The sequence below is a fragment of the Nelumbo nucifera genome, chromosome 2 (assembly GCF_055504915.1).
Source record: "Nelumbo nucifera cultivar China Antique chromosome 2, China Antique-T2T, whole genome shotgun sequence".
In the NCBI taxonomy this organism is placed as follows: domain Eukaryota; kingdom Viridiplantae; phylum Streptophyta; class Magnoliopsida; order Proteales; family Nelumbonaceae; genus Nelumbo; species Nelumbo nucifera.
In genome coordinates this window covers 83,562,917-83,579,074 of record NC_142650.1, presented here as the reverse complement: position 1 = coordinate 83,579,074, position 16,158 = coordinate 83,562,917, and the positions used below count along the sequence as shown (strand labels likewise).

The 16,158-nt window shown below is 39.2% G+C and overlaps 1 protein-coding gene across 6 annotated transcripts in view; it reads right to left on the bottom strand.

The window, feature by feature from the left end:
- Positions 1-16,158, bottom strand: part of LOC104590679 (protein FLX-like 3) — a 44,441-nt gene that overhangs the window by 2,487 nt on the left and 25,796 nt on the right. For 2 of the 6 annotated variants that reach the window (XR_016082486.1, XR_016082484.1), the window contains exon 6: positions 15,507-15,671. The exons of 2 other annotated variants lie outside the window; for them this stretch is intronic. The gene's annotated coding sequence lies outside the window, so the exon portion shown is untranslated. The remainder of the gene's footprint in view (positions 1-15,506; positions 15,672-16,158) is intronic. 2 more of the 6 variants (XR_016082487.1, XR_016082483.1) reach the window with 1 other exon arrangement.

Here is a 16,158-nt window from a genome sequence, read left to right as displayed (position 1 = left end):
TTCTTGCATGCTGATGCCCGTCCTAAACCTAAAGTTGTGAATGAAGAATTTCAACCTATAGAAGTTGTAAACATTAAAGATCAAAAGGGTGCTGGCCAGGGAAATATTAGAATTGTTGAAGAAGGAACTTCCAACACCCATGGTCAACTTGAGGCTAACGATCAAGAAGAGATAGAAGTGGAGCAAGTTGAAGAAATTCAGGTGCAAGATGCAAAAGTGTTGGTTGTAGTAGATTTGGGAATTACTACTCCTTTTGTCATTGGGGTACATCAACTTTTCATCCTCAAGTTCTTCAAAACTTGAGGACGAGTTTTTTTGAACTAGGGGAGAATAATACAGGAGCAGAAGAATCAAATTTGGAATTTTCTTAAATATTCTGTATTTTTGTGTATTTGGACAGTATGGGTATTTTTGTCATTTTAACTAGTCCTGTGTGGGGCCTAGGCTATAACATCTTTGTTCATCTAGTTTAGTAAGGCCTATCTTTCAATTTTCAGTTTATTTGCATTAGTAGATAGAAAGCTATTATGTTTCTTGACGCACAAGACAAGGAATGGCATTTTTGTAATTATGGTGAACAGTATTCCGGGCCACAAGTCACTCTAAGCTAATGAATGAATGAAGATTTCTTAAGAGCTCTCTTGCTGTATGGAGTGATTCCTACAAACCCTGGAGTGATTCTAGGACCCCTTGGAGTGATTCCTTGGGATTTCTCTCTTTTCTCATTCTCTACCCTTTCTACTCTCTCTCTCTCTCTTCCTCTCTCATTTCTGTTTTCTGATAGTTTGTTCCAGCCCTACTGCATCACTAGGTCACCACAATGATCACCCCAATCCATTGTGAGTATAAATCTGTCCAATCTGGAACATATTGGGATGGTTTGAAAGTTGGACCAAGTAAAATTGTTGTAGGCCATAGGAAGTTCCTTGAGCTCAAAACCATCAATGAATTGATTAAACTTCCTCATACTCATACTTATCCTCTATCTTGGGCTATTAGTCTCCCTGTCAATCTCATAACATTGAAATCACCCCCTAGACACCAACACCCATCCCACAATACTCTAATATCCTCCAATTCTTCCCAAAACTCATTTCTTTCCCTATACCCATTAGGACCATAAGCATTTGCTATTACCCATTCAAAACCATCAGCCACTTGTCGAAATTTGATTGATACAGTGAATTTGCCCACCAGCTCTTCAACACCAATCAAAGACTCATTGTTCCACAATTTAACTATCCCTCCCAAGAACCCCTATGATGGGGATATTGCCATTTGAGACCCCTACTTTTCCAAATGCTTTTTGCCCAATGACTAAAAACAAGAAGTTTAGATTCTTGTATCAAGAGAATATCTGGCCTTTCTTTCCTCAATAGTGCTTTAATGGTTGCTCTTTTCCTAACCCTACCTAATCCTCCACAAATTTAACCTCTTTCATATTTGACACACCAAAATCCTCTCCACAAACCTCATCCCTGTTTCCTACATCCTCCACCTCTGTTATATCTTCCACCCCTAATTCTTTTCTCTTCAGATCCTCAAAGAAACCCTTTATCATCTCCCAAATCCTCCTTGTCTATTCCTCCTCTTCTGCACAAACTCCACCCTCCCTATTAATCTCCTTCTCCCCCACTATTCTAATCTCATCTTGCAACAAGATGGTCTCCCAGGAAGCTGAAATGAAAGCTTCAGGCACAGAACAAGGGTTAGTAGCTAAAACAGAATAAAAAATATACCCAATTTAACTATATGGGAGGGTTTAGACACATTAGGAAAGGACAATATCTTTTTCTGATTGACAAATTGGGGCTTGCTATCTTTCCCAACTGGGGCAACTGCTAGGGAGCATTCTGTAACATTTCTAACCCTATATGTACTCTGCCAAACCCTTATGGACACCTTGCCTAAATTGTACATTTGCTTCCGGTAACCCCTTGTTTGGACTTCAGTTTCCCACCCCAACACCTCATTGTACTCCACCTGAATGAGGCCATTACCGATTGCCAGCAGATTCAAAAAAGGGATTTCCTTCGTAGCTTCCTCTACTTAAGCAAACAGAATGTCTATATTCAACTCGATTTCCATAATAGTTTGTCCATGAACCATGTTGTCCGCCAAAAAATCGAGCTTTGTATCAGAGTTTCAAACATCATCCTCCAACTAATTGTAGTCCAAACAACCATTATCCTCAATTCCCTTGTCCTCTAATCTATTACTGACGTAGTTGGGGTTTGACAACTGCCTCAGAAGAGATAATGAATGTTGCCTTTGGTCTTGGGATCCACAGGAGTAAAGTCTTTAGGCGAGAAAAAGGCTTCAAGCAAGCAGTTCCATTGGTTTGGGATAATGATACACGTTGGTTAAGGTCCCTAGTCGATTGCAAGTCATGCTGCACATGACCAACCTACTCAGACTCGCTAAAATTTCTAAACGAACCCACAACACGGCCTGAGATACCACCCACTAGGTTCAAAGTAGTTGGGTCCAAAACTTTCCTAATCTTCATCTTAAAATGGGTTAGGCCCCCAATAGGGTTAGACTTGGTCAACTCCAATGTTTTAAAAACGCAAGGTGAGGCACGTACCTTTTTGAAACAAGGTGCAAAAATACAAAAACAATGCTAAAAAATCAAAAAAAATGTCAGAAAATTAAAAAAATGACAAATAATTCAAAAAATGAAAAAAAAAAATAACAAATATTAAACATAAATATTAATAAAAAATAAAAACTTAAATTTTAATAAATGTTTTAAAAAACCTATTATCTAAAATTAAAATACATAAAATGTAAAGTGTATTCAAATGAAAATTTAAAAATAAAATCAAACATATAAAACATTTTTAAGCATGCAAAACCCAACAATCTCTTTTTTTTCCTCAATTGCGTTACTTCAAGTAGCTAATGTAATGTAAAACATATTACATTCCTAATTCTACAAGCCGCCATTGTGCCACAGCCCTTGAGGCAAGCCCAAACAAGTCCATGTTAGGGTCCTAGATTCTTAGTTCTCACACAAAAAATAATGATTTTATAATTTTAATTGCTTTTTAAGAAGATATTGTAGTAGGATGAATGAATGAACAACATTACCAAATAGGAGGTTCTCGAAAGAATTTAGGATCCTAACATGGACTTGTTTGGGCTTGCCTCGAGGGGTGAGGCACGGGGTCCAGGGGCGCAGCCGCTAGGTTCAAAAAAAAGCAAAAAAGCATCAAACTTTCAAAAGGCGCACAACTGGGCTGAGGCGCGGGGCGCATCAGGCATAGCCCTTTCACGTGCGCCTTTTGAAAGGGCTACGCCTAGGACTTGGGTGAGGCGCCTACCCTAAAATGCGCCTCGCCTATGTGCCTAGGCACGCCTTTTAAATCACTGGTCAACTCAGTCCAAACTTTAACAATTTCATCATAAGATTTAACGCTAGCATCTTTAAAATTAAATTCAAATTTTTTGAAATATTTTCTTTCTCAAGGTCCATCTTGATTTGGGCCCCTTAGTTCAATTGTTCCCATTCCATAGTAAACAAGCCTTTCAATTATTTTTTTCTCCTCTCCTCTACCACCACGTGCACTCCAAGTTGCTAGGTCAATTTCATCTTCAACCTCTAACCCTTCTCTCCAAATCTCCAAAGTGACTCTTCAGGTTCCATCACCAACTAGACTTGGATCCAAAAACCATTAACTAGGATGTCAATTGAGCAAGGAACACTCTCAAGCTTTACACCAACGATTTTAATCTTTGCCACCCGAAAATTAGCTACATCAAACTCTATAAGAACAACCCCCCTAGTGAGCATAGGGAAACGGCTCACTTGGGCTGAATTGGAGTCCCCACCCATCAGCTAAGGAAATGGAGGTGATGGGACCTCCGAAAATGATTTTCAAAACCATTTTGTTTTAATACTGACTCCAACATCCCGAGGCACTGGCGCTAAGCCAGTCCGGGTAGTAGTCGTACAAGATTGCAACTAGTGTTAGGTTTTGAAAAGAAACTAAAAGAAAAGATGAAGAAAATAGAAAAAGAGAGAAGGAGAGAGAGAACTCGAGAGAGATTTATGAGAAGAGATAGTGGTTGTATTAGAAACAGCCGCCCCACTCTTAAATTTATATACATAGTGTCATAATTGTAAAAGGACTGAATTGCTTACATGGCAAGATAAGATAAGATAAAGCTCAAATACTAATCCTAAGGACCTAATCATAACTAATAGACTAATCCTAATCATAACTAATTGCTGACATACAAACACTATGGTGTGGGGACCACACTAGTGGGGTCCACATTAGTGTTCTCTACACTCCCCCTCAAGTTGGGAATAGATATTTGGCATTCCCAACTTGCATAGATCTGCCTCTAACTTCTTCCTTGGAACAACCTTGGTGAGAAGGTTTGCGAGCTGCATGTCGAAGGTGATGTACGGAAGACATACTTCTTGAGATGTAACCCTTTCTCTGGTAAAATGTCGGTCCACTTCAATATGCTTAGTTCTATCATGCTGTACCGGATTATGGGCTATATTAATGGCAGCCTGATTATCACAGTACAGCATTAAGGGCTTCTCATAAACAATACACAACTCTTCAAATAATGATCTCAACCATAGAATCTCAGCCACACCATTTTCCATGGACCTATATTCAGCTTCAGCATTGAAATGAGAAACAACATTTTGTTTCTTACTCTTCCAAGAGACAAGATTACCTCCTACAAAAAAACAATATCCAAAGGTAGATCTTCTATCATCAACACACCCGGCCCAATCAACATCTATGTAAACTTCTATCTTCATGTGATCATTATTCTTGAACAAAGTGCCTCTGCCTGGGCACCTCTTCAAATATGCCAATATCCTCTCAACTGCAAGGAGGTGAGTAGTTCTAGGAGAGTGCATATACTGACTAACACCACTGACTGCATAACTGATGTTGGGTCGTGTGAGACAGAAAGAGAAGTTTTCTAACTAACCATTGGAACATAGCTTTATCTTCAAGAGGCTCTCCACCCTCTGCACTGATCTTGTGGTTCTGTTCAATAGGTGTGCCAGCAGGCTTAACACCCAACTTTCTAGTTTCTTCCAACAAGTTAAGAACATACTTTCTTTGATAAACAAAAAATCCCATGCTTGGACCTAGCTACCTTAATGCCCAAGAAGTATCGTAGCTCTCCCAGATCTTTCACCTCAAACTCTTGATGAAGGAGTTGCTTAATGCCCAAGAAGTATCGTAGCTCTCCCAGATCTTTCACCTCAAACTCTTGATGAAGGAGTTTCTTAAGGGACTCAATCTCACTATTATCACTCCCTGTTACTACAATATCATGCACATATACAACAAGCAAGGTTAAGGAAGAATCCACTCTTAATAAACAAGGTGTGGTCAGACTGGGCCTGCACATATTCGAACCTTTCAAGGGCTTGTCTAAATCTATCAAACCAAGCTCTGGGGTTTGTTCAACCGGCAAACCATCTTTCATGTCAAGGCAACTGCATGTAAACTTCTTCCTGCAAGTCTCCGTTGAAGAAGGCATTTTTAACATCCATCTGATACAACGGCCAAGAGTAACTGGCTGCAAGAGATAATAGGACTCTGATAATGGTCATCTTTGCTACTGGTGCAAAAGTTTCCAAGTAGTCAATACCATATGTCTGAGTAAATCCCTTTGCAACTAATCGGGCTTTATACCTTTCAACGGAGCCATCAGCATTATATTTCACAGTGAACACCATCTACATCCAACCAGTTTCTTCCCTTTAGGTTGATCAACTATCTCCCAGGTATTGTTTCTGATGAGGGCATCCATTTATACTTTTATTGAATCTTTCCAGTCAGGAACTGACAAAGCTTCCTGTACTGTTCTAGGAATGAGAATATCAGCAAATGGATGCAAGAAAATACTTGTAGGAGGGAGACAAATGATCATAGGACAAGAATTGGGAAATGCAGTGAGTTGTGCATATTGTGCAACGGCGTTTGCCTTCGGACTACAATGGTAAGGTCAAGGTCATCCAATGAAGGTGAAGGCTCAATGGTGGAAGGTATCTCATCTATAATATCTGGTAAAGGGACTGTGGTACCTGGATCTGGATCTACAGAAGGAACTAGGGTTGGCCTGGACTACTGATGACCAAAATCAACCTGCCTCCACTGTCTGTGATAGACTCTCACATCCCTGCACCTCTAACAACCCTCCCCATTACATCCCTCTTCACTTAATGGAATAGGTAAAGGAACTTCTAATGAGTTAATCCTAACCTCACTACTCTCCCCCTAAGGAGAAACCTTTGGATAATAAGGTACATCCTCAAAGAAGGTGACATCGATAGAGACAAATCTCCTCCCAGAAGTTGGTTCATAGCAGCAATATCCCTTTTGAATTTGTGCATAACCAAGGAAGATACATTTTGAGGCCTTAGGATCAAATTTGGAATGATGACGTCCAAGAATCTGAACAAAGCAAGTATACCCAAAGGTTTTGAGGGGGAAGGTAAATAACTCTTTATCAGGATATAAAAGGGTAAAAGAAGGTTTCATGTCAAGAACCCGTGAAGGAATTCAATTGATGAGATATACCGTTGTAAGATTAGCATCACCCCAGAAACGTATAGGCACATTGGATGTAAACATAATGCTTCTGGCCACCTCAAATATGTGTATATTCTTTCTCAACAACCCCATTCTGTTGTGGTGTACGAGGAGAGGTACTCTGATGGAAAATCCCATGGTCAAGCAAATAAGAGGCTAATGGGTTTGCAGAATATTATTTCACATTGTCAGATCTAAAAATTTTGATTTTGACCCCAAATTGGTTTAAAATCATCTGATGAAAGATTCGGGTCAATGCTAGAACCTCATCTCGAGAACGCATAAGATAGAACCAAGAAAACCAAGTATAATCATCAACAAACAGCAAGAAATATCTATACCCTCCCATGGCAGTGATATGGTAAGGTCCCCAAACATTGGTATCCACAATTTCAAAAGGAATACTACTTCTATTGTTACTTAATGAATAAGTTGTCCTATAGTGCTTTGCAAGCTCACAACTTTCACATCTCAAATTGGACATCTGGATGGATTCAAACAAACTAGGAAACAAACTTAAAGCCCGAAAAGATAAATGACCCAACCGATTTTTTTTTTTTTTTATCAATAACAACTTCAACAATTTTATTAGAATATCACAAGAATAGTTACAGCAAGGAAGACAAGCACTCTTATCTTCCAAAAACAACTTAAGTCCTCAAAGAAAGAAAAGGAAAAAAAAAAAAAAGCAATTTAGTTACAACTTAGCCCAAAACATTACATCCCTTTCTATCCCCTGTTTAGCTAGCCCATCAGCTATAGAGTTAGCTGATCTTTTAACCCAACTCGTACTGATTTCCATTTCCCGCACCAGACACTTGAACTTTCTTCTCTCATTGTTGTACTTCCATAATCCACAGTTGTCTTTCTTTAGCCACCCTATCACCACCACCGAGTCCCCTTCAACTATGAGTTTTCTAACGTCCATATCCTTAGCTTTCTGAACTCCTTCCATAACTGCCAAGATCTCAGCTCTAAGAGAATCCGCCACTCCAATTGGACCTGAGAACATGGCTGAAATAACCCCTTTCTCATCCCTAAAAACACCCCCAATCCCTAAATGTCCAAGATTCCCCCTACAACTCCATCAAAGTTCAATTTTAGGAATCCAGCAGGTGGGGGTGTCTAAGACACCTTCACAACTGATTTGGAGTTCATACAGCTTGCAATCTCACCCCACTTCCTCAACACGTCATCCATTGTGTAGTCTGTGAATAGCTCTAGAGATTTCATCCATTGTACAGCCCTGATATGGATCACAACCCTCAATTGTTCAGCCCCTCTCTCTTCATCCGAGAAGATTCTAAGATTTCTTTCTTCCCATAAAGACCAGCATACTGCAGCCCTCAGTCCTTTCCACATAGTCCTTCCCCTTTTCACACGCCACCTGAACAAAGGAGAAAAAAGGCTCTGCAGATCAGAAGGAGGGTTTCCACCTGCGCCCAAAGAGAGAAAAAGCCCATTCTCAAATTGACTTTGTAAATTGGCAAGGCACTAGTAAGTGAAAACCAATCTCCCCATCCGCTTTGCATAGAACACACCAATGAGATGATAAGCATGTATTAGGTCTCTTCTTTTGAAACAAATCACCAATATTGAATCTTTCCAGATAGGCTTCCCAACAAAAACTACCAACCCTAAGAGGAATTGGTCAGCACCAAACCTCATTAACTGGAAAAGGGGAGGTTGCAGGGCTGGTGGACTAACATAAGACTTTGAAAGAGGAAGAACAAGAAAAAGAACCTGTGGAGGTCGGGGTCCAAGTTCTAGAGTCCACCTTAGAGGGGTCAATGAAGACATTATCTAGAAGGTCAAGGAGGCTCAAGACACTATGGAGGTCAGAGTCCCTCACAGCCCTCCTCAATCCCACGTTCCACCCAAACCCAGAACTTGAAGAGGAAGAGGTGATGAAAAAAGAAATTGGCTTATTTTTTAACTCAAAGAAGGAATACAAGAAAACTGGTCCTTAAGTGGAACATTCCCCACCCAAGTTTGTTCCCAGAATTTTATGCAAGTGCCAGAATTCAAATCATACTTGACAAGTGGGGAGAAGACTGGAAGCAAATCATGAATGGCTTTCCAAGGTGAATTGCTTGTGGACCTTGCTCTGATTCCAGCATCCCATCCTTTCTGCTCCATCCCATGTATGCTTGCCACTATTTTAGCCCATAGCTTCTCCTGCTCCAAAGGAAACCTCCACAACCACTTTCCCAAGAGGGCCGAGTTCCTTTTCCCGATATTCCTGAGCCCCAAACCTCCACAAGCTTTACTCCTAGTCACCATTTTCCAGCTAACTCTATGGTCCCTCTTGTCCTCTCCCATCTCCCAAAGGAAATCTCTCATTAATCTCTCCAACCTACTAGAAACCTTCACTGGAATTTTGAACACTGAAAGGAAATAAATGGGTAAGTTTGCTAGCGTGGCCTTGATCAGTATAGTCCTTTCACCAAGGGAGAGATAATTCTTTTTCCAAGAAGCAAGCCTTTTTTCAAATCTCTCCACCACCGGGCTCCAAAAACACTCTCTCTTGGGATTATCACCTAGAGGCAAACCTAAATAACTCAAAGGCCAATCTGAGACTTCACACCCAAGCACTTCTGCATTCTCCCTAACCTCTCCCTCCTCCATATTCACACCCACTACACAACTCTTCCCGAAGTTCACTTTCAGGTTTGACATTTGCTCAAAAAGTTGAATCACTAATTTCAAATTCCTTATGAACCTCACATTACCTCCTTTACAAAACAAGGTCGTATCATCAGCAAACTGTAAGCAAGTGAGTGGGATGCCCTCCCTACCAACCCTCCATCCTCTAATGAGGCCCCTAGAGTCTGCACTGTGAATCAACCTTCCCAACACATCAGCAACAAGTAAGAACAAGAAAGGGGATAGGGGGCCACCCTGTCTTATACCCCTAGTGGCTGGGAAAAAATCTACCATTGTCCCATTCACTAGTACTGAGTAATGACAATTCGGACACACCCCATGATCCATTTACGCCATCTAGCCCCAAACCCCAATTTGGTCATGGCTTTCCTCAAAAATTCCCAATCCACCATGTCATATCCCTTCTCCAAATCCAGTTTACAAACCACCTCCTTCTTTTTATCCTTCTTGAAACTCTCCACACTCTCATTGGCAATGAGGACTTGATCTATAATCTGTCTTCCACTCACAACATTTACGCTTAAATGATCCTTGAATTCAGCCATTCTATGAAGACCAAAGGATAACGGACTTAAGTAAAATAAAGCCCATCAGGTAATCAACCCTTAATGGTCTCTTACACTTAACCTCTCAGCCCATAATGATCAAACACTTCCCGATAGGGAAGGACCTCTCCCCTGGCTACAAGGTGCAATGTCACACTCTCTACTCGGATGGTTCCCGAGAATTAAAACATTTTGCAAACATATATATATATGTATTATATATATATATCATATGTATATTTCGCAAAATCAGATTTCAAAACACTGTTGAAATTCACTGCCAGCAGTTCAGGTTTCCATCAGAGAGTGTAAACCCTATCATTCACTTTGTCCAACAAAGGGGCCAATCATATCACTATGATCACTCACTAAGGTGAATTCTCAGACTGCCCCAACATACCCAGGTTTTGACCCTTGATGGATCTCACCGATTGGCATATCCAAGACAGCCCAATCCAGCACCTAGGGTAGTACCATAACCAAGTCTAGATATTATGTGTAACTTTTCAGTTTTGCCCATCAATCTCCAAGGCCCAGTGCATAACTAGAAAATGGTACAGGTTCAGACGTTTAGTGTTTCATCCAAACACACACTACATGTGCTTTGGGACTAACCCTAGCAATTGAGACAAGCTGCCCCAACTTCTTTGGTAGCACATCAGTGTCAACCTTGGCAAGATAAACTCCCCAAGTCTATCCAACAACTAAGCACATTCTAAACTAACACAAGGCTCATAAGTGCCAAGTTTAAGGGGTAATTTCATAGAAATATACCAATATCAACATGAAACAATAATGTACTTTTATTCATTTACAATAAATGTATCTAAACATCAATCTAAATGGAGCAAGGGCATACACTGTCTAACAGCTAGATCAAAGTCTTGATTTGGGGTTGCAACAACTTTAGCTTGAGACTCGATTTGAACCTAAATTTTGGGCATGAACTACCAGTTTGGAAGCTGCAATTTGTGGTATTTGTATCAGGCATGTTCCCAATTTAATTTGGACATCAAATTTGATCACCTAACCGTAAATCAATCCTAGGAGAAAATTGTTTCTCCATGAGAATTTCAAATTCTCTATTCTTGGGCTGATGAAAGATTTAATTTTTATACCTGTAAATCCGGCAAGGCTCAACCCTTTTCGGCACAAATCAATCCTTTCAACAAGGATTTGTCAATCTGCTAATTAGTTGGCCAATTGGAGTGACATATGGCTATATAACATGGATACTAGTAAAACTAAGCACATATTACCCTCACTTTATCTTCCTCTCTTCTCTTCTCTAGGAGGCCAAACTCCCTCGATTAGCCTCTAAGTTGGGTGGTAACCCAACAATCTGGTATTACAGCCTATCAATGCCACAAACCAAATTGTTGACGATGGATGAACAAATGACTCGCTTAGAGAATGGCCTACATTGGTTGGTTGTAGAACCACAACAATTGAAGGAGTCCTTATCAACTATTATCATTCAATGCGAGAAGATAGTATCATTAGCAACTTTCAACAAGGACAGTGATGAAGATGGGTCCAGCTAAGGAAGTAACCATCGTGGTAGAGGAAACACTAGAAGGTATGCAAGAATTGACATCCATACATACTTTGGCAATTACCCAATCACATGAATCTAGAAAGTCGAGCGCTACTTTGAGTATCATGAGACCCCTAAGAATCGGCGTGTTTCAATTGCCTCCTTCCATTTAGATGGGGGGTTATCTTGTGGTTCCAATGGTTTCTTTAAGATTACCCCCAAGTAACATGGCCCAATTTCACAAAAGCTCCATGCACTTCAACCCATCAAGTTTTGATGATTATGATGAAGTCTCCAAACTGAAGCCAGTACTGTTGATTAGAGACTATCAAATTGAATTTGGAAAGTTGGCGACCAAGATGCATGGATGGCCAAAAAAGGTCCTATCAGATATTTTGTGAAGATCTAAAGGATGAGAACAAGTTAGAGATGAAGGCATGGTTTTCAAAACCAGACCGGACCGGACGGTCAGGCCGGAAAAAACAGGAACCGATCGGTTCCGTTTTTCCCCAAAACTGGATTTTCTCCAAAAAACGTTGATTTTGGTCAGCAAACCGCTGACCTGGGCGGTTAACCGTTCGAACGGTTTTGACCATTTTTTATTTTTTTTTTATTTTTTTATTTTTTTATTTTTTTTTTGTCAAAACAGGCCAACCGTTCGACTCAGGAACCGACCCCTCACCGGTTCGTTCTCCGGGTCGGTTTTAAAAACCTTGGGTGAAGGTAATGCAGTCAGTCCACCTCAATTACTACTGCTATTGGCCTGAGGCTTAGGAGGAGCTGTTCATAACTCAAGTAGCTAAGATATCTATATAGGACCTCGTTGGATTATCTTTTTTTATAACAACATAAAAAAAAAGAACTTTTATTAAAAGAACGGGTTGAGACAAAACCCAACATTACAACTACTCAAAGGAGATGCATTCAACATTTCTAACACTTGCCAAAAGTTTCTCCAAATTCTGATGTTGAAATCCGGGCAAAGTCTAGTAACACCAGCACCAATCTGCTCACATCTGCCAACACTCTTTCAATGCTTCAAGACTTATCTTCAAACAATATTCTATTCCTCTCCTTTCCAAATACCCCAACAGATTGCAAACAGAATGCAATTCCAGCAAATTTAGCCTTCTTATTACCCTGAAAACTCAGCTAGTTTGAGAAGATCTCCCTTGCAACATTAGGCTGAACATATATAACCCCAAAGAGAGCTGAGAAGAAGTGACAACAAAAATCTGCTACCTTGAATAAGATGTACAGATGACTTGCAGATTCCTCTTCATCTTCACACGTGTAGCATCCAATAGCCAAGACAAAGCCTCTGCTCTTTAAATAATCAGCAATTAAAATACCATCATCCATGGCCACTAACCACGCAAATGCTTCAACTCTCAAGGAAATAGGATTACCCCAGATACCTCCCAAACGAGAATTTTCAACTTGACCCCTTATTAAGGCTGAATATAAGGATTTAAATGTGAATCTTCCATTCTTGCATTCCTTTCACCAAATCACATCCCTCTCACCACTTGAAATCTTAACCTCTTCTAATTTACTAAGCAATAAAATGCATTCTTCCATTTCCGAGTCAAATAGCGCTCTTCTGAATTTTGGATTCCACACAATGTGCTCCCCCCTCACTTCAAAGCATTGGTTAATTTGCACCTTATGATCCAATACCCAAAACAGCCTTGGACAAATTTCACAAAGCCTTCTAATTCGACACCATTCATTTTCCCAAAATCTAACATTTGTTCCATTCCCACCTCAAATATGGTATGGCTTATAAACTCTTGCTTGAATAGCATTATTCCTTTTCAAACACGCAACCTATAATTTGAAGACACCTCCCAACCAAATCCTACCACCCCATACTTGCCAACAATAACTCCTCTCTGCAAAGACTCCACTCTCCAACCCACCCAAATCTGCAATGCCATTTAGCCAAAAGAGCTTTATTAAAAAGCCTTACTCATCTAATGCCCGATCTACTTTGTTTTTTGGTCTCCCCTAACTAACCAAATGAAACTTCCTTTCCGTGCTCGTTCCTACCCATAAAAGAAAAAAAAAAGAAAAAAAAAATCTCTTTGAATCTTTTCTATTTCTTTGCCACTACCCCCGGATGCTTAAGAGAACATTCTAGACAAAAGTAATCAGAGCTCAAAGAGAAAGATACATTGCATTCCAAGCTGCCAACCTCTTATCAATTCTCTCAATAATTGGGTCCCTCAAAGAAACCATAGATGCCCTACCATCCAATTTGAAGACCAAACTAAATAAAAGGAACCTCTCCAACCTTGCAATCCAAAGCAGCTTCAATAATTACTCAAAAAATCTCTCTGACCTGCAATTGACTCTAAACCCTCTTCATTGACAACCCCTACAAATCCAGCTGATCTCAACCATCATGAATATCCTCAACCCTTGGATTATTTTTGCAATCTTAGAATTTGATATCTGTATCTCCAAATTTAATAGAACTGAGGTATAGAATACCTGACCAACTTGAAGCAGTAGAATCAATCAGCAAGAATATATCTGAACTATATAAAGCAGATACTTGCCTTGATATTTGTGCAGGTCATAAAAGTTAAATTTGACTATATAATGTTAACTTATATCTTTACTCTTTACACACACACGTAAGGTATTCCTTGATCCCAGATTTGCTTCCAAGACAAGATTTTGAGTAGTCATTACAGCAATCACCTTTAATATGTGCCACTCAAAAGGAAATTTAGGTTTCTTGGCCTGAGAAAGAGAACAACTGGTACAAGTAACCACTCAATCATTTTTCCTTCTAATACGCTCAATGTCATCATTATCGCACCTAAATTGGGTAAGAAGCAAAATTCAGTTCCTTCAGGCAATCTACCCAAGACCACATATCTATTAAGGAATTACCAATTGATCCTTTTTCACTACCTGAACCAGGTTATTTTACCCCTTGACACAGTCCTTTCAGAACCTTCAACTTGCAGAACAGAAACTATGAACAGCCTCGAGCAATTCATTGAAACGACATTTTTCTTTCTACTATTATTGTTCATGCCCTTGAGTAACTGCTTTGTACATTCTAATTGCTCAAATTCTAGAGAATTGAATAACAAATGAAAATAACATAAACAAATGACCATAATAGAGTGGCTATTCAGTTTTACAGCTCCAAATTGTTTCTTTCCCACATTTAAACCTAGTACAGCATCATTAACCATGAACACAACATTCTACAGCATAAATTTCCAGGCAACTTTTCTTTTGAAGCACTACTGCTCATAACAACCATACTCCCACCATCCTGAACAAGGCAAAAGCAAGGGAAGCTAATAGATTGCACTTAGCATGTATGACCCACATACACTCTTGAATAAGGTATATGAAAAGAATATGCTGCACCATCCAGATGAAAACAAAGACAATAAATAGCCTATGACACAACAGGAAGAAACTTGAGATGACTTATTTATATGAAAACCAGTAATAATATTTACTAAATTGTTCGAGTGTTTTAAGACATAAAAGAAATCAGGTAAAATACAAATTAAATATTTTAGAACAGGACAAATATAAGCAGATCAGACATAAGTTCAGTCTGGAAAACAAAACACTAACCAATGGGAGCACAGAAGAAAACATAGAATAAGGAAAATACTTGCCTAAGGAACCATGTAGTGAACTGATCATCTCACTGCAAGACTACAAATATCTCCTCAGATATTCCAGGAGCATCTCAACTTAAAGTGGATAATGTTAGTTTTTTTCTTGTAGGTATCCAGTCTATATAGCCATTTAATTATAAGGAAATGGCAAACCAAACAAATTAAAAATTAGGAATTCATAACAAAAATAAATCTAGAGGGAAAAAGACAAGGATTAAATGAATAGGAAAAAGAGAGATAAAGGACCACTTCTTGAACTTAATTTATTACAAGTATCATATGCCACCATTCAATCCACTCATATGGTTTACAATTAAAAAAAAAGACAATGATCAATTTCAATGACTACTCTCTAGGAAAGAACTAGATAAACAACAATTTATATCTCCTCTGTTATGCCACTAATGCTCCACTAACCACCAAAATCTAACTGATCCTTTAACCAAACAAGCCCACTTTAAGGAAATAGCATTCCCAATTCTAATCAGCATGCAAATAAGAGAGATAAATACGTCACCATTTAATCTCCCACAACATAATAAAATGAAGGCATACTGAGACCCAGAACGTCATGACATACATCCACAATCTCAATCATCTCTGTTTCTTCTTCATCCATAAGGTCAAAACAAAATGGAGCTTTAATTTTGAGCTTATACTGCACCTAATAAATGGACCAGAGCTGTGAAGAGAAAACAAGTTACACAATGAACAGTAATTGCCATGAATCTAACATGAAATGATCCCAAGTTAAAATATGCCTCATCCAAGAAACCTCAAACAAATATAAGATTAGATCTCAAAATTAGAGAACAAAACTTCAAATATACTGCTAAAATATAACATCAACAGAACATATAAACATCTGAGATATAAAAAATAGATGCAAACAGATTATTTTCAGACTACCATTCATCCCTAAAGACAACAGTCCACTTCAACAGTCAAATGGTGTACCCCATTCCCCGGACACCTGAGTCTGAGAGAGGCAACTTTGTGTTAAAATCCAAAGGTCAGGTCCTTATCCAGTCCACCCCTCCTAAGATCCTAGATAGCAGGTATCAATGTTGGGTAATACCCAAACAACTCCAAGTAAATGCATGCACCTTCAACCAGTAAATCAGTTATCCATATCCAGTACATAAATGAGAACTCACATGTTCATATAC